Source organism: Condylura cristata, unplaced genomic scaffold (assembly GCF_000260355.1).
Source record: "Condylura cristata isolate star-nosed mole 26May11 unplaced genomic scaffold, ConCri1.0 scaffold00005, whole genome shotgun sequence".
NCBI classification, from domain to species: Eukaryota; Metazoa; Chordata; class Mammalia; order Eulipotyphla; family Talpidae; genus Condylura; species Condylura cristata.
This window is the reverse complement of record NW_004567106.1, coordinates 31810004-31830682: the sequence shown is the minus strand read 5'-3', so window position 1 is coordinate 31830682 and position 20679 is coordinate 31810004. Positions and strand designations below refer to the sequence as shown.

Sequence of the window (20679 nt, the reverse complement as noted above, 5' to 3'; positions counted from 1 at the left end):
TCAATGTCCCACACTGAACTTCCACTTGGAAGGAACTTACAACCTAGAAATTTATCTTCTCATATGGTTATTTTTCTTATGTTTTTAACTTATGTTTGTTGATACTCTTAACATAAATATTTATTCTTAGAACTTTCTTGGGAAAACGTGTCTAATTTGTCAAATATGCATTCTTCGATGAAATTTTAAGCCAATTTAAAAGTCTCCCATTTGAAAGTTTTGTCTTTATATTAATAACATGTATTTTATAACTTTTCTGGCAAAAATATATTGTTAGCATACAGTAATGACTCATTAACTCACCTTACTTTACAAAAGCTATAAAAACAGCAAACAAGTAATTAATTTGAAAGCCACTCAGTCCTTTCTCTTTGCCATTCAAATCATAGATACTATTTTGAAGCAAAACAAGTGAGCAACTCCACTTTAAATCTTAGGCTGGGAGGTCCTTACTATGGATCTTCGGTTTTCTTAATTAAACGGGAATTTCAAGGTTAATGTCACTCTCAAAATGTACTCTCTTCTAGGAAATAACACACGACCAGAATTAACATGTATGTAGTATACACATGTGTATTAGAGATGTACAATACATATACAGAAATACACAGAGCAAGGTGAGGTCTTTCAAAATTAGTCCAAGTGCAGATATCTTCTTCAAAAAACATGACAGCCTGTAGCATTTGTTGATTATCAGTCTGACAGTAGCCAACAATTGACAAGACTGAATCTCAATAACAGTGAGAGCTAATCTTCCCTACTGGCATATATTAATATTGCTTCTATATATGTGAATATATGAAGCACAAAATGGATTTTGTGATCCCTAGGCAGAAGTCAACACAATCTGTCTAAAGGAACAAACATAAATAGACATTTGGAGATAAGACTGATTTAGATGTTATCTGCAGACCACACTCCCTTGTGCTTTTTTCTAACATAAGTGATGCGAATCAGATCTGATCTGGGCCACACTCCTTTCCACTTCCCACCTGGTAAGAGCTGTCTCACAAGCGTCTTGACTGATTTGCAGGTATATTTTGGAGTCCTATTAATAACATTCCTCATTTGGGCTGCAGCTGTGAGCCTGAATGTTTTGTATTGATCTGGCCTCTGCTTTCTTCTTCTTTTTCTTCTAGCATGAGGAGAAAATGGACTCTGCCTGTGCCCCTATTTGAACGTTGGCATGTGTACAAGTCTCCAAGTCAGCCCTAAGGATACACGGCAAACCTTATGTGGTGACATGCATGTCTGCCTCCTTCCCAGAATAGCCATAACCTGGCAGCTCCTAATAGAATATAGAATTTATTTATTTAAAGATTTATTTATTTATGCATACAGAGCTGGGGCACAGGCCAGAGGTGCAGGGGCAGTGAGAGGATTCATCAGAGACAGAGTGGGGAGCAGAACAGCCAGAATGACAAAGTACACTTCTGATGGGAGCAGTGGGTGGATCAGGAGAGGTCTGTTGCCCCATGTGGATCACCTCCAGGACCTGGGATCAAACTTGCACTGAAGGGGTTGCTGCTCACTTGCAGTGCTGCGTCCTAAACTCATTCGCCACCAGGGAGGGCCCAGAATATAGAACTTAAAGCAAGCTCTGCTATCTTCAGGTATCATGAAAAAGCAAAACCAGAACAAATGACAGAGAATTAAAAAAAACAAACAAAAGAACAGAATAAACTACTGAATAATGTCACTTTTCTGTGTGCAATGGACTTCATAATCTTTATTTGACACCAAAGCACTTTCTGTTAGCTCACAAATGCTGAATCAATAAATAGGTAATACTTAGCTCTCTTTAGGTCGTATTTTCCCAAGACTCTACCAGGCAACTTATGTGACAGGACCAGACTTCCTCGTACCAGGTAATTGGGTTAGAAACCAGGACTCAAGGCAGAGAGCTTAGACAGCAGGGAAAGTTGGTAGAAAGAGGCAGTTCAGTCTGGAAACCCCTCAAACACTGTAGAAAGGGCAGAGGCAATAAGCATCTACCATGATCAGATTCCAAGTGGTTACAGTACTTGTGTAGTTTCTCCTTGTAAATTAGGCAGAATAACCATAATGTTAGAAATGACACTGGAGCATGACATGTTCCTCGGTAGAACTGGATTTCATAGGTTCACCCAATGCCAACCTGTAAGCTCCTTCTACTTCCCCATGTAACCTCACCCATCATACTATACAAACATTTACTTCTGATGCTGCACTGCAGTTCCACAGCCAGATTCTTAAGTGTTAGTTCCAAAAATATTAATACAAATCATTCTTTACCTCAAAATGAGAGATTATCTCCCAGCAATGAGTTCAGTTTTTGGAGAAACAGGCTGGATCTGCTTTCAATCTCAAATGCCTGGTAAGGCAACATAGAAATATTTGTGAGATTGTTATTCTCATCACAGAATAAGCACACATTTTCACCTCTTTTCCAGAAGAAATTGATCGGGGCTTTAAAGTAACAGCCAAGAATTTCTTTATGTAATCGTCCATGGCAGTTGGAGAACGTCTGATGCAAAAAGGAATAAATCATTCCCCATCATAATAATTCTCATAAAAACAAGTCATGAATTGGGCCACGTCCTGTGCTGTCTTCCATGCATTATCTCAGTCAGTCATCACAATGCTACTATTGTGTTCATTAGGTGAGAAGACAGAAGCTCAGAAGTTACTTGCTTGAAATTACACAGAATATAATTGTAGAATAGAATGCAAGTCTATGTCAGCCTGTTTCACTATGTCATGTTCCAAAAACACGGCACATACCTTCAACTAATTGTATGTTGCTTGCCTTACACTAAAATGCAAGATGTACACAGATGAGTTACAAACACAATGATAAAGAGCAAGAATATTCCTTATCAGATCAACATGCTACATAAAAATGCAAATAAAAAGATAATCTCTTCTTCCCTCCTCCTCCCCCTTTCCTTTCTCCTCCTGTGTCTCCTCTCCTCTTAGACAATAAAAAAAAGAGAAAAAAGAGTTTAGAAGACAATCTTTATCTTTAAAGCTACACGCAGAAACATAATGAAACATTTTTTAATGGATGAGTTCCAGGCAAGGTGTTTTTAAATCTTTTGAAGTGAAAATGAATAAAGCATAAGTTCCAGTAAGTATTTCATCTTATTGGCAGCAGCATACTGAGATCTAATGTTTAAGAGAGCTTCTTTCTCGGACACTCCAGCCATGCACTCAGACCCACCAGAAACATTGTTCAAAGAGGCTCTCACTTTGCATCTCATGACTGTGAGCGCTGTGTGCACACTGGCAAGGACACGCCTGTGCACTTCTACCCAGACATTCCTTTCCGTCCCCATCACTGACAGTATGCACCACAGCTAGACTCACTCATAAGAGCCACTCAATAAGCATAGAGGATTGGGTTATTCACAGGAGAATTAATTTTACACTAGACTAAAAAGTTGTTTTGAAAGTAACTTTGGCAGAAAAAGTGCCACATTGTCTCCTTTCTAAGAAAGAGGGTAGTGGTAAAATGGTACATAAAAAAAGCTATCAAAATTCAATTTTCTAATCAATATCTTGATTTCCGTTCAGAGTGATGTCACAGTAGACATTACATCCTATGTATGTGCGATGATTAAGTCTTTTAAATGCAGTCTAGGGATAGCCATGTGTCAATGAATTAAAATGAAACAGCTGTTATGAATTCTGACAAACTTATTTTTAGATCTCAGCTTCTAGTGATGGTTTCCTAGGTTCACAGTTGAAGTGACATCTTAGCTGTGGGAGTATAAATTTAGGTGAGTACCTACATATATTCTTGCAAATTATTTATCCAAACTTGCCATTTTGACACTAAAGATAAAAAAACAGCTGGGATAAGGTTGACCGTGTTTATGATTACACTCCATAACCTGCCACAATGCCTAGACCTTTGCCATGACTTCATTAAAACAATTGTACTGGAGTCATCCTCTCACTTCTTTTCTCTTTTCTATGGTATCTAATACCAATTTTCCAGGATATTAGGCTCTTGAAGTTTCTATAGTTACATGTTTCAAGCTTAGCTTAGCATTCAGGGCTGTACTATAGGACAGGACACACACTTAATTCAGTGAGTTTAATACATTAAGTGAATTCCTTTCATTTGGATGAAGATGGCATTCTGTCCTGTCTGCAGATTGAAACTGGTGAAATGGCACTTTTTCAGAGAAGAGAAAGGAATATTTCACTCCCTTTTGAAGTAGCTATTACTACCTTTGAATGGTTATAGATAGCAAAAACATGTTATAAAAGAAATCTCAAATAAGATACCCCCCAAAACTCTAATAATGTTTGCTATTTCCTATTGTGTATTACAGAGACATAATATTCACTCCGCCAGTCATTCACATAAACTTCTTCCTTTGATTTCTAAAGGTAAATGTAAAGATCAATGAGATGTTATTTAAAAAGCTCTGGTTGGCACTGCTATATAGAGAAGTCAGAGTACCACAAACATGATTTCCAAAAAAAATAAATAATATCTGGATTCCTATTTTCAGGCTGAAGTTAAACACATTTCAATGGCAACTCTATTAACAAGTTAAGAATTGTTCCCGAAGGGTCAGAATACATAAACTCTTAAGGGACCAAATTAACAACACCTATCTTTCAACATAGTGGAAGCATCTGTTGGTAACATAATCTATGAGTGTCTGAATTAACAGCACAGGGTATGGAATAGTCAACAGATAATCATGTTATGTTTATATTACAAATTTGAGTTGCTGTTCTTACTCTGGAATTTTAGACTTGCTTATTTTTAAATTTTACTAAGAAATCTTAGACTTGCTTTTTTTAAAATTTTACTAACAAATCTTAATGTGATATTTTTCTATTCGTGGATCACAAATTAAAGCATTTTTTTCTTTGCACTTAATCACATCTGTGTTTTCATCCTGCTGTTATCCTCTTCTCTCTTGCCTTCCTGTTTGATTCCACTTCATCCTCACTCATACCTATCATTATTTCCTTTCTAATTTTTAGGGAGAAGTTCCTATTTTTAGGTAGTGAGCACAGCTGTAATTTTATTTTCCAGATCTTCTTCCTTTTCATATTATTCCCAAGTTCGTATGCCAGATTCCCCAAAAGATCAGTATTCCATGAACAGGGAATGCCGAGCTCCTGCCAACTACAGGCTACTGCCTTTTGGATCTGGGTAAAGCAAAAAGCAAAGAGAACACTGTATCCTTTCTTTCTCCCTCTGTCATCTGAGTTATCTTAGCAACACAGTTAACAGACCCAGGAATCAAAAACACGGTCATTGGCCACTTGAAGCTTATGCATGAAGAAGGAAGAAATAAAACCAGAAAAGTATTAAGTGTTGGTAAGGGCATTGAGAAAAAGGAATCCTATGCACTATTGGGAATGTAAACTGGTGTGGCCACTGTGGAAAATGGTATAGAGGTTCCCCAAAAGTTAAAATAGAACTAGCATATGATACAGCAATCCCACTTTGGGTATTGACCTGAAGAACTTGAAAATATTGACCTGAAGAACTTGCACCACTATGTTCACTGCAGACAATATGGGACAAAATATGGAAACAAAGTCCCTCACAACAGATGAATGGGCAAAGAAAATGTGGGCTACCTACATAGCAGAAGGCCATTCAGTCTAAAATAAGATGGCAGCTGCCATTTGGGGCAACATGGATGGACCTCGATGGAATGATATTAAGTAAAATAAGTCAGAAGGGGAGAATCAAATACTGTATGATTTCACTCATTTATAGAACAGGAAGAACATAGAATATAAAGAACATGCACAACCAAAATAAACCTTTAGATTTTGACACCAAAATAGTGGTTACCAGAGAGCAAAGGGGAGGGAGGAGGAAAGAGTAGAGTGACAGGACTTTTGCCAGTCATGTGGTATGCCTAGGTAAGACTGTATACATAAACCTGTGGAGTGTAAACTCATGGACCTCAATAAAAAGGAGAAAGAACAAGATAAAAAAAAGTCATACTTTAGTATGGAAAGGGGGAGAGCAGCATACTAAACAATGGTATTAGTTCACCTGGAAAGTGGAAGAATTTCACAACTCTTAAAGCACTTTACAATGGCATCCACTGATTTTTTTTTTAACAATGGTAAGTAGTTTACTAAGGTTATATGGACTGGTAGATTGAAATAATAAACTGGAGGATTAAAATGACAGAACTGAAATGTATGATCCCTGATACCTGCTGCAATAAGAGAAATGAATGTGTTTGTTTGTTTTAAGACTTATTTTTTTCATAAAGAACTGGAATACAAGCCAGAGGTGCAGGGACAGTGAGAGGCTTCACCAGAGACAGAGTGGGGAGCAGAACAGGCTGACTAATGAAGTACACTGCTGAGGGGAGCAGCGGGCTGGTCAGGAGAGGCCTGCCAGCCATGTGGGTCACCTCCAGGGCAGGGATCGAACTTGCACTGAAGCGGCTGTGGCCAGCTTGCAGTGTTGTGCCCTAACCCGTTGCGCCACCAGGGAGAGCCCGAGAAATGAATGTTTTCAAAGGAAGACTATCTAAAAAAGGGGATAAGGAGGAAAAGGCAAAGCAGGGTCCATTTAGCACTAGAAAGAGAAAGTTGTCTAGAGGAAACCAGACAACTTCAGTTATAAATAGGGGTGGTGGGTGCTGGTGAGATATGTATTTTATTTCAGCTGATGCCAGAACTAAAGGAAATGAGCTTAAATTGAAACAGGAGGGATTAAAGTTAGATATTAAAGGCTGATGAGATAATGGAACACACAATCGAGAGGGTTATGGAAGTCTATTCCCAGAGATGCCTAAAAATAAATACCTCTCTTTCTGGAATGGCTTTCCATACAGAACTGCTTGGAGAATTTTTTTAGATTTATCATCCAGTCCAAAAATACTTTTACTGTATTTTTTTTGTTTTGTTTACTTTTGCTTTATTTAATGAGACAGATTAAATGATTTCAGTGCTATATAAACACTGAAGCGATAGTGAACAGGGGAGGGGTAAGCAAGCAGTAACACTCTTATTTTGGCCTTGTCGGATAAAAGCAATTCTCAGAGCACCTGAACCAAAGCTTATACTCAGGTGTGGTTAATCTTAAAGTAGTTAATTGAATGAGTCTCACGAGGATTTTACAGAGTTAGAGCAGGTTTCAACCAGGCTATTTCACAAAGTAAAATGGTTGTAAAAATGCCTTCATTTTGGAAGGGAAGCAGTCAAATTGTTTGCAATGAATGCAGAGACGAATATAAGTTTTGCCATCTTGTTACTCCCATGAATAATCAAGCATGATACGTAGACTTGCTTGGGAAAGAGCTAATTGTTCCACATCGTTTTAGGGCTAGGAAGTATAGACCGTACACAGCAACCTAGCCAGGGCCAGCAGTTTCCATGTGCACTCTGTGCCAACAGAGTGGCACAAAACACAACTTCAATCCTCAGGGTACCCACAATAGGGGGAGCTTAGGGCTAGGAAACACTGATCACTATTACACAAGAGAATCCCAGACAGACTAACATAGGCAAACAAGGATGCCACCATGGTTTAGGAAGAGACGGGTATTAGGTGTTGGGGGAGAGAGAGATGATCAAAGAATATCTGAGGACCACAGGACTTAGGGAGCTGAGTAGGCAAGATGAGAGGTTCTATACTCACTTCACAGGGGACACATCATGATCACAGAGGTGGTTCTTCCAGCACAAGTGAATCCACTGCACTTCAGATGTGCTGACCTTTGTGATGTCCCCCAATGTGGGAATTTGACTGCATAATTTGTAGTAGTGGGGGGGACAGTGTTCCTGTTTACATCCCCCACTGAGGAAAAAAATAATACAAGAGTCCTACGCAGAGCTGCTCCATGCTGGACAAGGGAGAGCTGAGGAAAGGAGAGTATGCATGCGAGCTAAGTGAGTTAATCAGGCTATTTACGCCATTAGCCTGGATGGCTATCACCTGTGGGCTTGATCGGCACATAGGTAGAGGGCACACATGCCTGACTTGACATCTGCAGTATGGGTCCGTGCATACATGCAAATGTGCACACTTGAGCCAGAGGCTGGGATATAAGGATGGCTTTGAGAGGACGAGCAGCATGACTACAGAAGAAGCAGACCAGGAGACAATCCCTGAGAGAGCCCCAAGAAAAAATAAAGATTTATGGGGGGCTGGGAGGCTTGCTTGCCTGCCTCCCAGCCCCCCTGCCTGGCCCATGCTTTTCTCCTTGCATGCTAGTCATCCTGCCTGTGTCCTGATTCCCTGAGAGCATTAAAACCTGAAAAATCCTTTATCCGTCTGTCCAAATCAAGAGTGAACCTGCCCTGTGCTTGCCGGCACAGTGTGTGCCTTTCTGGAGTGGCAGATAGGTAAGAATGGTAGGTACTGGGGGTAATTACAAGTGAAGAGGTTGGAGATACAGAAGCCAGCTGATGAAGGGCCTCGGAAATCACAACGGTTAGTTGGAATCTTATTACAAAGATGATCAAGGGCTTGAAGCTTCAGAGGTATAGCAGGATGGGGTGAGACTTCAGCACAGGGGACTGAGATTTCTCAGTATTTGGAAGGTGTCTGGGTCAGGTGGGCACTGGCATAATTACCAGACTGTAAGTCTCATATGCCCAAGCCACGTCCTATTTTTATTGAGTTACACGGCTATCTAAAGCTTCAACTAGCCAAGCCTGTTACTCCCTCCCATCCCTATGCCCGACAGCTAAATAATTAGGTCATAATACTGTGAGCAACTCTTGGCATATATTTCTTAAAAAAAAAAAAAACAAACAAACTCATGGTTGGCTAAGGCCATCCTTTAAAGAACAACTTACAACTGCTTGTACCCTCCTGACACCAGAATTTAAAAAAGAAAATGTCAAGAGTTACTGAGTTCTACTTTATCATCATCAAATATCCTGCGGTTTCAGAACAATTATCATGGTGCTTTACCCATCAGCTGTACAATGTTTATTCCTAGTCTACAGACACAAAAATGTTTAGGAAGCCAACTACAAAGATAAGTGTGGCCATCGGGGACAATTCTCACACTGATGATCATTTTCACCAAAAGCAAGGAACAGGTTATGAATCATCTGTGACCACTTACGTTTAAGCTGAATACATTAAAATTTAATGGTCTCAACACAAGAAGCTAGTCGTAAGTCTGCACATAAAGGCACTAATGTGTTGGGCCTAATTGTACTTAGATGAAGTAAGTCAGGACTGCATGGCAGACAGCTATATTTGGCTGTGAAATGAAAATTATGAATCTCTAATCACAAGCAAGGATTCATTTTTTACAATTCATTATTCATGATTTCATTCACTTTAAATTATTCATTTTCTCAAATGTTATTGCTACAACCTTTTAAACGTTCCTGCTCCTCCACTTTCAAGTGATAAATGCCTGGGAACTAAGGGGGTTGGGCATTTGAATACAATGAAGTGCTTTTTCAGCATGCTGCTGGCTTCTGCTCACAATTAAACATTAGGACTGTCACCTTTCATTTATCTAAGAGATAATAGGTTAATAAAAAGTGGCCTATTCCAAGAATTTTACTTTCTAATAAAACCTCAATTTGAAACAAGGACTCCTCTATGATCTGGCCCCTATTACCCTTACCAACCCTTCATTCTGTCATTCTCCCCAGCTGCTTTGGGCCTTCTGTGTTATTTCCTCTGAATCCTTTGCATTTCCTGTTCTTCTCCGGGAAGCCTACCCTCCACCTAGTCTCATACTTTCCCACCTCCATCAGGTACATCTTCATTCAGCTGGTTCGTTCCTCTCTGCTCAATCTCACCTCAGATGACCTCTCCTTAGAAAGGCTTCTCAAAGGACCTCCTCCTCCGGCCAGCTACTCTTTATTACACTCCCCTGCTTCTTGTTTTCATATTACATACCACACTTTACATTGACGTTTTTGTCTCATGTATTGTCCGCCTTCACCACTAGGTGGATGTTTTACTGGGACAGAGTCTTGTCTATTTTGTTCACCACCTTATAAACCCAGACTCTGGTATAATACTGGGCACACAGTAGGTGCTTAATAAAATGCATCACAGAAATAAAATTTTAATGCCATGAGATAACAACTAACCTTAAATCACTTCTGCAGTTGAGTAAGTACAATTTGTCCCTAATTCTTCTCACATCTTTCTGAAAACTGACTTTATGAGCCATCAAAGGGCTCTACACAAATTATGAGCAAGGCACAGCCATAACTTAGAACTTGGAACTGTTGTGAGTAAAAGGTTGCATCACAGACTTTTATTAAGAGAAGGATCATGAGTTACTAATAGTTAGCGGAAAAGAAAAAAGAAAATGAGATTTAGAGAGGTTGAGTGAAAGCCATTTATCTTTTAGCATCCTCTACTCATGGAAGAGATCCCACTCCAGCTGTCTGGACTTGTGCAAAGGACTGATACTAAATGCAATAGGAAAGGAACTAAGTAGGTCAAGTTAATAGAGGGCAAGTCTGTGAGTTACTAAAATATATTTTTGCAATAAAAATCAAAGTCTGACTGGTACCTTTGAGTATTTTATGCTTCCTCAAATTAAGTGATGTTTCTGGCTAGCACACAACATGTTACTACAATAGGAAACCTTAGATTCAGATATTAAATATGAATTAATGATGATGGTCTTTTAAGTTATTCAAAAGGTTATTCAAGTAGAAACTGAGTGCATAATTACTAGACATTCTTGGAAAATGCAAATGAAAAAAGTAAAAGATCTTCAGATAAGTAGTTTAGTTAAGAACCTTAGGATTGGGCCCTCCCTGGTGGTGCAGCAAGTTAAAGCACAGCACTAAGAAGCTAAAGCCACTTCAGCATGAGTTCGATCCCTGCCCTGGAGGTGACCAACATGGCACAGCAGATCTCTGCTGACCTGACCACTGCTCCTCTCAGTAATTTCGTCAATCTGCCTGTTCTGCTCACCACTCTGTCGTGGGTGAAGCCTCTCACCACCCCTGCACCGCTGGCCTGTACCCCAGATCTGTGTGCATAAATAAATACATCTTTCTTTAAAAAAAAAAAAAACTTAGGATTACTGAGAGGTGATTTATACAAGGTGATCCAAAATAGGGTTATCATAGTATTGGAGGGGGCACTAACACATTTTTTTACAACATGTCCTTTAAATATTATTATTGGCATTTGTAGAAGAGCTGGGGGTGGAAGCAAAGGAAAGGAAAGGTAAAATCTATGCCTAAAATGGTATTTTTTTTCTTAAAAAGGGGACTTAAGTAAATATTTGCTAACTGATGAGCAATGTAAAGAATAAAGAAAACAGAAAGCTTAAGTTTCAGGTCTTAGCCCCAAATAGAATCCTTTAGGCCTGGCTGATCTTTATAGACAGATTTGTAATTCTCATTACTAATAAGACAAAATTTTGGAAGGTCAACTAAAGTCATTCAAATCGCCCTTTTGTACCTGAGGTGGCAAACGTGGCAATATAATTGACAGAGGATACATTATGTTCGACCTTACAAGTTCTGTGATGTTCTCAGATGCCCACCAAGGACTCCAGCAAATTGACACCTCTAAAGTCATTTTCCTGGCATCCTGAGATGAATTTAGTGCCAGGTCTTCAAATGTGAAAGCTCATATGTCATCCCATTATGCCACCTGGCCTGCAACCAGCACACCTTTAAAATAGATTTATTTAGACTATAAACTTACAGGACAGTGCCTCTGTCTTCAAATATATTACATTTAAACAGCTGGGGAAATAAAATCCTGACTTTCCAATGTTGAAATCTCTGAGGTCAATTTCAAGTATGAAGAGAGCTATCGAATTCTATTAAAGATGCAGATTTAGATGATGTTTTGCAATGTATTAAAGGAAAAAACACACAAAGAGCAAATCTTAAGATTGGGAAAACTCTTGAAGATTCACCTTCTTTGTGTCTTATTTGAAGTTTGCTTAAATACTTTTCAAAACAGAAAGTTGAAGGGTTTTCACGACTTTAATTAGTGAGTAGCTCCCAATAGGGAACGTATTCCACTAGTCTGTCCATGTATAAAACTCACTTTATGTCAGTAAACTCAGTCATCCTTCTTGCCCTGGAAGATACCTGTTATCTAACAAATCTTTGTAAGTTGTTAACTAGTCATAGGAAATTAGCCTGTATCTCAACAAAATCACCTAGAGACATTGGGAATCCAAATATCTACTGCTCTATAACATTGTGCTCCATCAAGTGTTGCCAATTGGATTAATCAAAATAGTAATCACATAGTCTATGCCCACATGGCTTTTTATATTCTAATTTAGAAAGCACATACAGCAATTAGAGAACTAGACAGTGTGACAAAGGTTACCAGTGGGAAATATTGACAGTATTAGGATGAAGCTCATAAAACTGCTAACATTACTTCATCTTTAGGAGTCAGAATATTAGCAAAGGTTAGAATATTCAAAGAAGACTTTGCAGGAAAATTAGGCTTAAGATAAGCACTCATATTTAGTGTGTTAATTCTTATCTTCCTCAAAAGACTAATCATCCTCTATTGGCTTTGCATTGTCTATTGGAGCCAATAATCCAGGAGAGCTCCTCAATATCTTTCTTTCTCCCTCAATCCTTACCTTCACACAATTATCAAGTCCATTTGGTTACTGCCCAAAAAAGTTCTCATATCCACCTGCTCCTCTCAATCTCTACTGCTAACCATCCTTCCCATGTCTGAGCCTTTATCATTCCTCGCCTTCCTAAGATTTACCTCATTTCGTAATAATATCTGTTGATTATATCACTCATTAACAAAATAGGCTCCAGAATGGTGGGGACTGTGCCTATTTTGCTCCGTTGTTCTACTGTCTTGCTACAGTGCCTGAAATGTTCAAGAAAGGAGTGGGAACAGCAGGAATGATTGAACCAGATTATGAAGGGTCTAGCATGATATTGTTCTAAGTAGTAATTTGTCTGATATTATGTGCCTCTGAAGAGAACATGATGGAGAGAAAATACTGATTCATTTCATACTGTGCCTATATTTACTATTTCTATAGTCTTGAAACAAAAAGATTGGTAAGAAATGCAAACCTGCATTTCCATTAAAAATGAGGAATGGCCCTCCCTGGTGGCGCAGTGGGTTAAAGCACTGCACTAAGAAGCTCAAGCCACTTCCACATGAGTTCGATCCCCGCCTGCCCCGGAGGTGACCACATGTCGTGGCAGACCTCTCCTGACCCACCTGCTGCTCCCCTCAGCAGTGTACTTTGTAGATCTGCCTGTTCTGCTCCCCACTCTCTCCCTGGTGAATTCTCTCACCCTCCACATCTCTTGCCTGTACCCCAGTTCTGTATGAATAAAATAAATAAATCTTTTTAAAAAAATGAGGAATGAAGATATAGAAGAAATGTTACAAAATGTATAAAAACATCAGAGGTAGGATTATGTCAGCTCCCAGCCCTGCCCTCATCTTACTCCATCTCAGCAGCATGTGACAATGCTGACCTTGGAAATTCTCCCCTATCTTGGCTTTCACGTGGCTTCTGTCTCAGTTTTCCTCTTACTCACTCCTTGGCTGCTTCTCCTTAGTTTCCAACATTGGTTCTTACCCTTCTTTATGACCCCTAGAAACTAGAAGCCCTCAAAATTTAGATGAGGACCCTCTATCTTCTCTCTCTTCAGATAAATAATGGCATACTTATTTAAATAATTTATCTCCTTACAGTTTCTCTGCACCCCAGGCTTCCCTCTGAACTCCAGACTAGTTGACATCTAAAAAGGAGTGCCAAGTAGGCCTCTCAAATGGACTTGATCCAAAATGGAGGATCTGTTTAGTCTGTCCTCCCCTCCCAACATGTACATATGTATACTTCTTCCCTCAGGCCCCCCATTTCACCAATAACTTTATTTTCCTCCTCCTTTATTAAAGCCAATGTCTTTGTTTCCCCCCTTCCCCTTAACTAGCTCCTTACATGTAATCCATTACTGCATTCTAGGAATTATACTCTCTAAAATATACCTAGAGTTCTCTAATTCTATTCCTATTGCCACAAACCCATCATCATCATCTCTTGACCATACTTCTCCAATGATCCTTTCAGCATCTCCCATTTCCAAAACAGTCCCCACACAGCCATCATAGCAGTACTTAAAAACACAGCCAATTGTATATTTCCCATGCTTCAACCATCTGATTGCTTCCCACTACATATTGGATAATATCTAAAATTCCTAACCAGCAAATATAAGGAAGGCTACATGATTTGACCCCCTGCCATTACCTTCCTCACTAAGATCAAGTCAGGGAGGTCATGTGTTATTCGAAGACACCCAGCTCTTTTCCCCTTCAGGTCTTTAGAGATAAAGACCTCACTCATCACCTCATCCATATTTACTTATTTTTCTAGTTCTACTCTTAGTAAAGCCAGATGCCTTTAAATTCTATTCCTGCACTGTGGATACCTATAGCCCTACTTGCTGGTATCCTCATGCTCTTAGAAACTGTCCCCAATAGCCCTGTCTATAGTAGACTCCACACACAACTCTGTCAACTCCATGTTTGTTTTACTGTACTTTACATAACCTATAATTATCTTATTTGGTTATACAACTGTTTGTTTTTTTTTTAAATCTGGCTCTTTCACCAGAATGTAAGCTCCATGAAGGTAAGAATGCTGTTTTCCTCTTAATTATGGTATCCAGCCCCACTGTAGTGGCATTTTATAAGTATCTACTCAATCAACAAAAATAACTCTATTAGTAAAATGACTGCCTTCTCTTTAAGACATGACTTCTGCTAATTATGCTCCCAACATTGTTCCCGAGGCCAAAAGATGAATTGTTTATAGATGCTGTTATTTAGTTTCACCCCAAAATTTTATCTAAGAGGCCACAGTATAACTGGTATAATTTAAAAGTCTACAGGGGACGGGAGAGAAGATTGCAGTGTAATAAAACAAGGAAAACTGAGTAAAATACAGAAATAGAAAGGTGACCATGGAAAACAAAGGTAGACAGTAAAGTGAGGTCTCCAAAGAAACAGTGAAATGGAAGAAGGAAAAAAATTTAATAAAATTACAAAGAAATTTTGAAATGAACTGATGGAAAATAGAGTTTGCTTCAGACAATGTAGTCTTCCTGGTAAAGTAGGAGTGTTGCTTTCTGCACAACTGAGGGAGAAGAAGAAGTGAAACCTTGAGCAAAATAACAAGAATTAATTTCTACTGGGAATGAGATAGGGAATCAATCAAAACAAACAGGCAGAACTCTAACTAGCAGAGGGCCCTGGTGAAGTCATCAAACATTAGAAGAAAGCAGCATTAAAAAGACAAAAGCATTAAAAGACAACACTGTAAGGTCTGTCTTATGATTCGTTTTATCAATCACTTCCAGTTCCTAATTGATCCAAGAATAGCCAAAAATTTATCAGGACTCAAAGCTGCAAGAATTACCTTGGCCTCTTCTCAGAAAACTGAAGCATATATATTCTTTCATCGGAAAACTGAAATCTACAGTGGCCAAATAATATTAACGGTAATATTATATAACCGAATGTAGAATTATTTTAACCAGTCACACAGGAATCTATCTCAAATAATAAAATATGACATCTTCCCATTTCAGTAGAATGAAAAGAGAGCGAGGCTTTGGTCATCAGCTAGAGGCAGGCATGCACAAAGAGTCTAAAATTGGCACTCTTTCCCCTTCCTCTCCAGTGCATTTTCATTGACTGAAGTTCATTTCCCTGTATATAGACTGCCCTCTGCCAGACTGAAAGTTCCATGAGAGCAGGGTTGTGTCTAATTTATCACCATATCCCCACACTATAACAGTACCTGGGACACAGTAAGCACTCAACAAATTTCACCTTGGAATCTCAATCTTCGTTGGGTATGTAGCGTGTTTTTCAATGAAAATAGTGTATGAAGTACATAATTTATAAATGAGCAAAGTACAGAAGCTATAAATTATTTTCCAGGAATTAACAAGTTAAGTTTAAACAATTATCAGACATTGTATTTAAATTAGAAAAGGAAGATTTTTTTTCCTCTTAAAAAATAAGTGTAGTTCAATTAAAATAAATGCACAAGTACAGAATCACATATACTGACTAAAGGCCTTGTTGACCAGTGTGCTGCTGCACTGAGCCTTATTTGTTTCTCCTCCAGACACATTAGATTTTTACCACTGAGTGCTTAAAACCTGTCATTGCATTTGCTTCTACCGAGAGTGCCAGTAAGCAGGAGTCTCACCCCCTTGCCATGCTATTCGCTAATACAGTAGTTTTGCTCCTTGTTTTATACTTCCCGAACCTATTTTCTTAAAATGCCAAAAAAAAAAAAAAAACATTCTTAGAGCAACCAACTTGCAAACACCTGTACTAAATAAAAATCATCCTATCGGTATTAGCATAAATCATGGTTTCTGAAAGCTAGAGAATGACATCACTTTATTTTTGGTAACATTTTCCACATGACACTGGAGTATGACTCAGAAAGCAGACTTGAAAGAAATATAAAAATTGTAACTAACTAAAATAGTTATTTTTAAATAAAAATTAAATATTTAAAAACCAAAACATGCATTTAAAAAAACTTAGAGTTAAGACACACTGTACAACGAAATATAACTAAAGATGTTTTAGTTTTTAAAACTGTAGCTTTACATGCTTTGAGAACTATGAAAAATGGGAATTTTTCATTTTAATTTTTAATTATTTTAAGCAATATGCTCACTACATATAAATCAAAGGGCTTGATGATTTCAAAAAGTAATTTGAAAATCCACATTAAAAGTGAGGTTTTTTGAAACTTTAGTATGAAAAGATCCTTTAAAAAGTTGGTAGCATGAACCTGGCTTCACTCAGCATGACTATGAAAACTGGGAGAGTATCATCTGCTTGTCGAGACTGCAATGTAAGAAGCATCATTTCTATTTTAGACTAGGTGGACTGGCCAGAATTAAAAACAATTAAGACTAGAAAAGGGTCAAATCGTTGGGTCTGCCCCATCTATCTGAGGACAGTCTCATTCTGCGTATACTTAAAATTGTTAACTAAAAGTAATGTGATGCAAGTTTTAATGACTGTCTCACATAAATTAATGATTGATGAATTGCTTTCAAGCAATGATACTTCACCCAGGCATCCTAAAACCTAAAGAAAAATGAATGCAATTGAAGAGGATTACGTTAAGTGAAATAAATCAGAAAGAGAATGATAAGTCATGGTGATTTCATTTCATTCGTGTGTAGAATAGAGAAACAAAACAAAGGAAATGACAAAACTAAATCAAAGCAAACTCAAAAAATATGACCACAGAATTGAGGATACAAGACGGGGAGACAAACAGGGGGTGGAAACAGTAGAAGTGTGTTTATTACAACTTAGAGATGAATCTGTAAAATTTTACTATTGAAGGTAGATCCATCCAGAGGTGGCAGAAGTCGGGGTGGGAATAAAACTTGAGGGGAGGAAAAGTGGAAACAAATTTATTACAAGTTTGTGGTGGCGCTGTAGAAATCCCTTTATACCAGTAACTGCTAGAATAAATACCAACTTTTTCTTCCCCATATTTGAAGCTAAAACAGACCAGTCAGTAGAATATTTGAGATGAGTTAGTTTTTAAATAGCATAAAGCCTCAGAGATAAATATCTTCCTGAGAGAGGTCCGGTGTTTTTGAGACGGTTTTTGGACAAAAGACTAAGCAACTTTATGGATACTGAAAATTACACAAGGTTACTTCCATCATAATCTGTCTTGTGAGAACAGTCCCAAAGAAAAGACAACTCATATTTATAGCTGGGTGGGGGCAGAAAGGAGAATTTTATAGATTTGCCCATATGACATAACTAAAAAACTAAGAATAATGATGTCCTTTAAAAGTTATTTTATCCCCCTTCTTTCAGGCAGGATTTTGCCCAAATCACCCTTAGACTGTTGAGTATCCGTATTAGTTTAAACATCTGCAGAGAAGGAAATTCCTAAAACTCCCCTGGTATTCTATTCCTGTATTCACAACCCAACTTCCAAGAAACTCCGCTTTGGTCATCACATTGTAATTAGTTCCCAGCCAGCTTGTCTATCAACAAGTATTTGCTAAGTACACACAGGGAGAATGTTATTCTATTGGGTCTTTGATGGTAGACCTTCCCCTATAGTTACTCCTAATTGCTTCTTCTGTCAAATACAACTCTAATCCTGGATTCAAATATTCTTTCACTAACTTTCCATTCATTCCATTATGGGCTCCTGTTACAATGGGTAAGGGTGAGCATCCTATTAATAAATGAGTGCTTCTTTTACTTACACAATATAATTTTCTTTTCGAAGCAATTATGAAAGTCGTTTCAAAACAGGGCAGTTATCTCAGTATTTCAAGTGAGAAAACTATGTTTCCAAAAGAATAAGTAGCTGCCCAATTACTAAATGGTTGACCTTGCCCTTCCCTCAGTGGCTATTACAAATCCACTTTCATTTATCACTTCACCATTCAGTCACTTTTACACACACACCCTGGTTATTATAAAAAGCCAATGCTCATGTGTTGGAACCCACTAAATGTTCCCTTTTAAAATTTCCATAAATCTCCAACTTGTTGGAATTTTCAACTATTGATAGGTTCTCATTTTACCTTCCCAATTACTAATTCTATGAAGTTTCTTTATATTCTCAATTATTCCTCTGCTTCTTCAATGCTTCCTATTTCATATGAATGTTGGATTTTAGCACACTCGCCTTGCCGCCAACCCGTGACCTCCAAACATCACTATCTTTTTGAAAAACACTGAACATAGCCCACTTCTTCCATCTACTTTATTTTGCTTCCAGTTACAGAGGATCTTTACTCTCCTGTTTCTGTTATTGATAGTACTGACACCACCTCTTCAGGGATTCCTTGAAATTCACATTTCCTTATAGAATCTACCTTTTATCCATTGGCTCTGCAACTAAGTCACAAATCTCTTCACTCTATCATTGCTCTCTCAGAAAATCAACCAGTGGCAAAGCTGTAATGATGAACTCTAAGCTGAAGATACTAAAATCTGTTTTGCAAGCTTCAATTCCCTTTAAGCTAAAATACCTTAGATCCAGTGGTTGACGCATCTGTTCTTCTTGGATGTACCTTTATCATCTCAAGCTCACTGTATTTGGACTGAAGCTCATTATCCAGGCTTTGTGCAACATTATTTTAGCCAGGCTTTCATAATTAGTGGTAGGTAACTTTATCATGGACCCAAGTCAAGAAAACGATTGAATAGAAGCTTGTAATGCATAGCATATCTGGGAAATATTCAGTAATTAAATTATATCAGAAAAGGATTTTAAGGAAAAAAGCATAGGAAAAAAGAAAAAACAATGTGGATCTGTTTAATATGAAAATTAAGGTTTAGGATTTTTTATTTAATCTGGTACATAACAGGAAACTAGAATCTTATCATCAGGGAAGTAACATACCCAGGCCTCTATTTCTTAAAAGAGATTCATACTAATAGAAAAATATATAGTCAACTTGAATCTACACAGATTTAGCTAAAAGAACGTTTATAACTAAATAATTATTAAACTGAAATCAGAAGTAGATTACATAGTTGACAAAAGGATATTATAACAAAGTATGTTAATAATGTAATAGTAATATAGTGAACACTTTTAAAATGGATTGTACTTTTCATGCAGACTACGGAGTTGAGGTTAACAGAGGAATGGTGGCAGCAAGGGGTAGCAGGGGTTCAATGGATTGTGGCTTTGGGTTGATCGGCACTTTGGTATATCGGTATACCAATATTGGTATGTTTATACTTTGGTGGGCATGGGGTGGTAACATACGTTTGAAGAGGCATGAATGTGTATGCCTAGAACATATACAGTGTTAGGGGCCCTCCTGGTGGCACAACTGGTTAAAGCACAGCACTAAGAAGCTAAAGCCACTTCAGCATGAGTTCAATCCCCGCCCCAGAGGTGACTCATATGGTGCAGCAGACCTCTCCTGACCTGCCTGCTGCTCCCCTCAGCAGTGTACTTTGTCCATCTGCCTGTTCTGCTCCCCACTCTGCCTCTGGTGAATCCTCTCACTGCCCCTGCACCTCTGGCCTGTACCACAGTTCTGTATGCATAGATAAATAAATCTTTAAAAAAAAACAGTATTATAAACTAACTATCACCTATATATTATTAGGGTTAGCTGGGGTGGATTTTCCTACCTTTAGAAGTTCCAGTTATCCCAATTACAGTCTTAAAAAAACAAAAGCACAACACAAAGACATCTACTCAAAAACCAAGTGACCACTTATAAACTTAGTCTCTACTCAATATATTTCCACATTTATCCCTGGAGGAATCCCCAAGTGTTGTCAACCTTTTTTTTTTTTTTTTTTTGTAATTTTTTTTATTGACATTCTATTGATTTGGATCACTTTGCTACTGTGTAACTGTAAGATCTCCCCCTTCAGGTGTAGTCACCATAGCACATCAATCTCCAAAGCACCCACAGACCTCTATCATAGTCCACTGTTCTCTCTCTCCACCCTGTGTACACCCCTCCTCACCTACTCCTCCGGATACCTTTGTTCATTGGTCAGTTTTCAAAGGCTGTTTTAAAGTTTGAGATATTACATTAGTGTTTATAATTATTCACAGAAGCTCACATTTATTGAGGATTTGCTATGTACTGCTATATTTAATTTTGCCAACAATTCTAGCATTATCATTCCTATTTGTAGCTGATAAAACAGAGAAATAGACAAGTGAAGCATGTGCTTTATCATAC

At 38.1% G+C, this 20679-nt stretch overlaps 1 protein-coding gene across 1 annotated transcript in view; it reads right to left on the bottom strand.

Moving 5' to 3' along the window:
- Nucleotides 1-20679, bottom strand: part of BBS9 (Bardet-Biedl syndrome 9) — a 332179-nt gene that overhangs the window by 31188 nt on the left and 280312 nt on the right. The window lies entirely within an intron of this gene.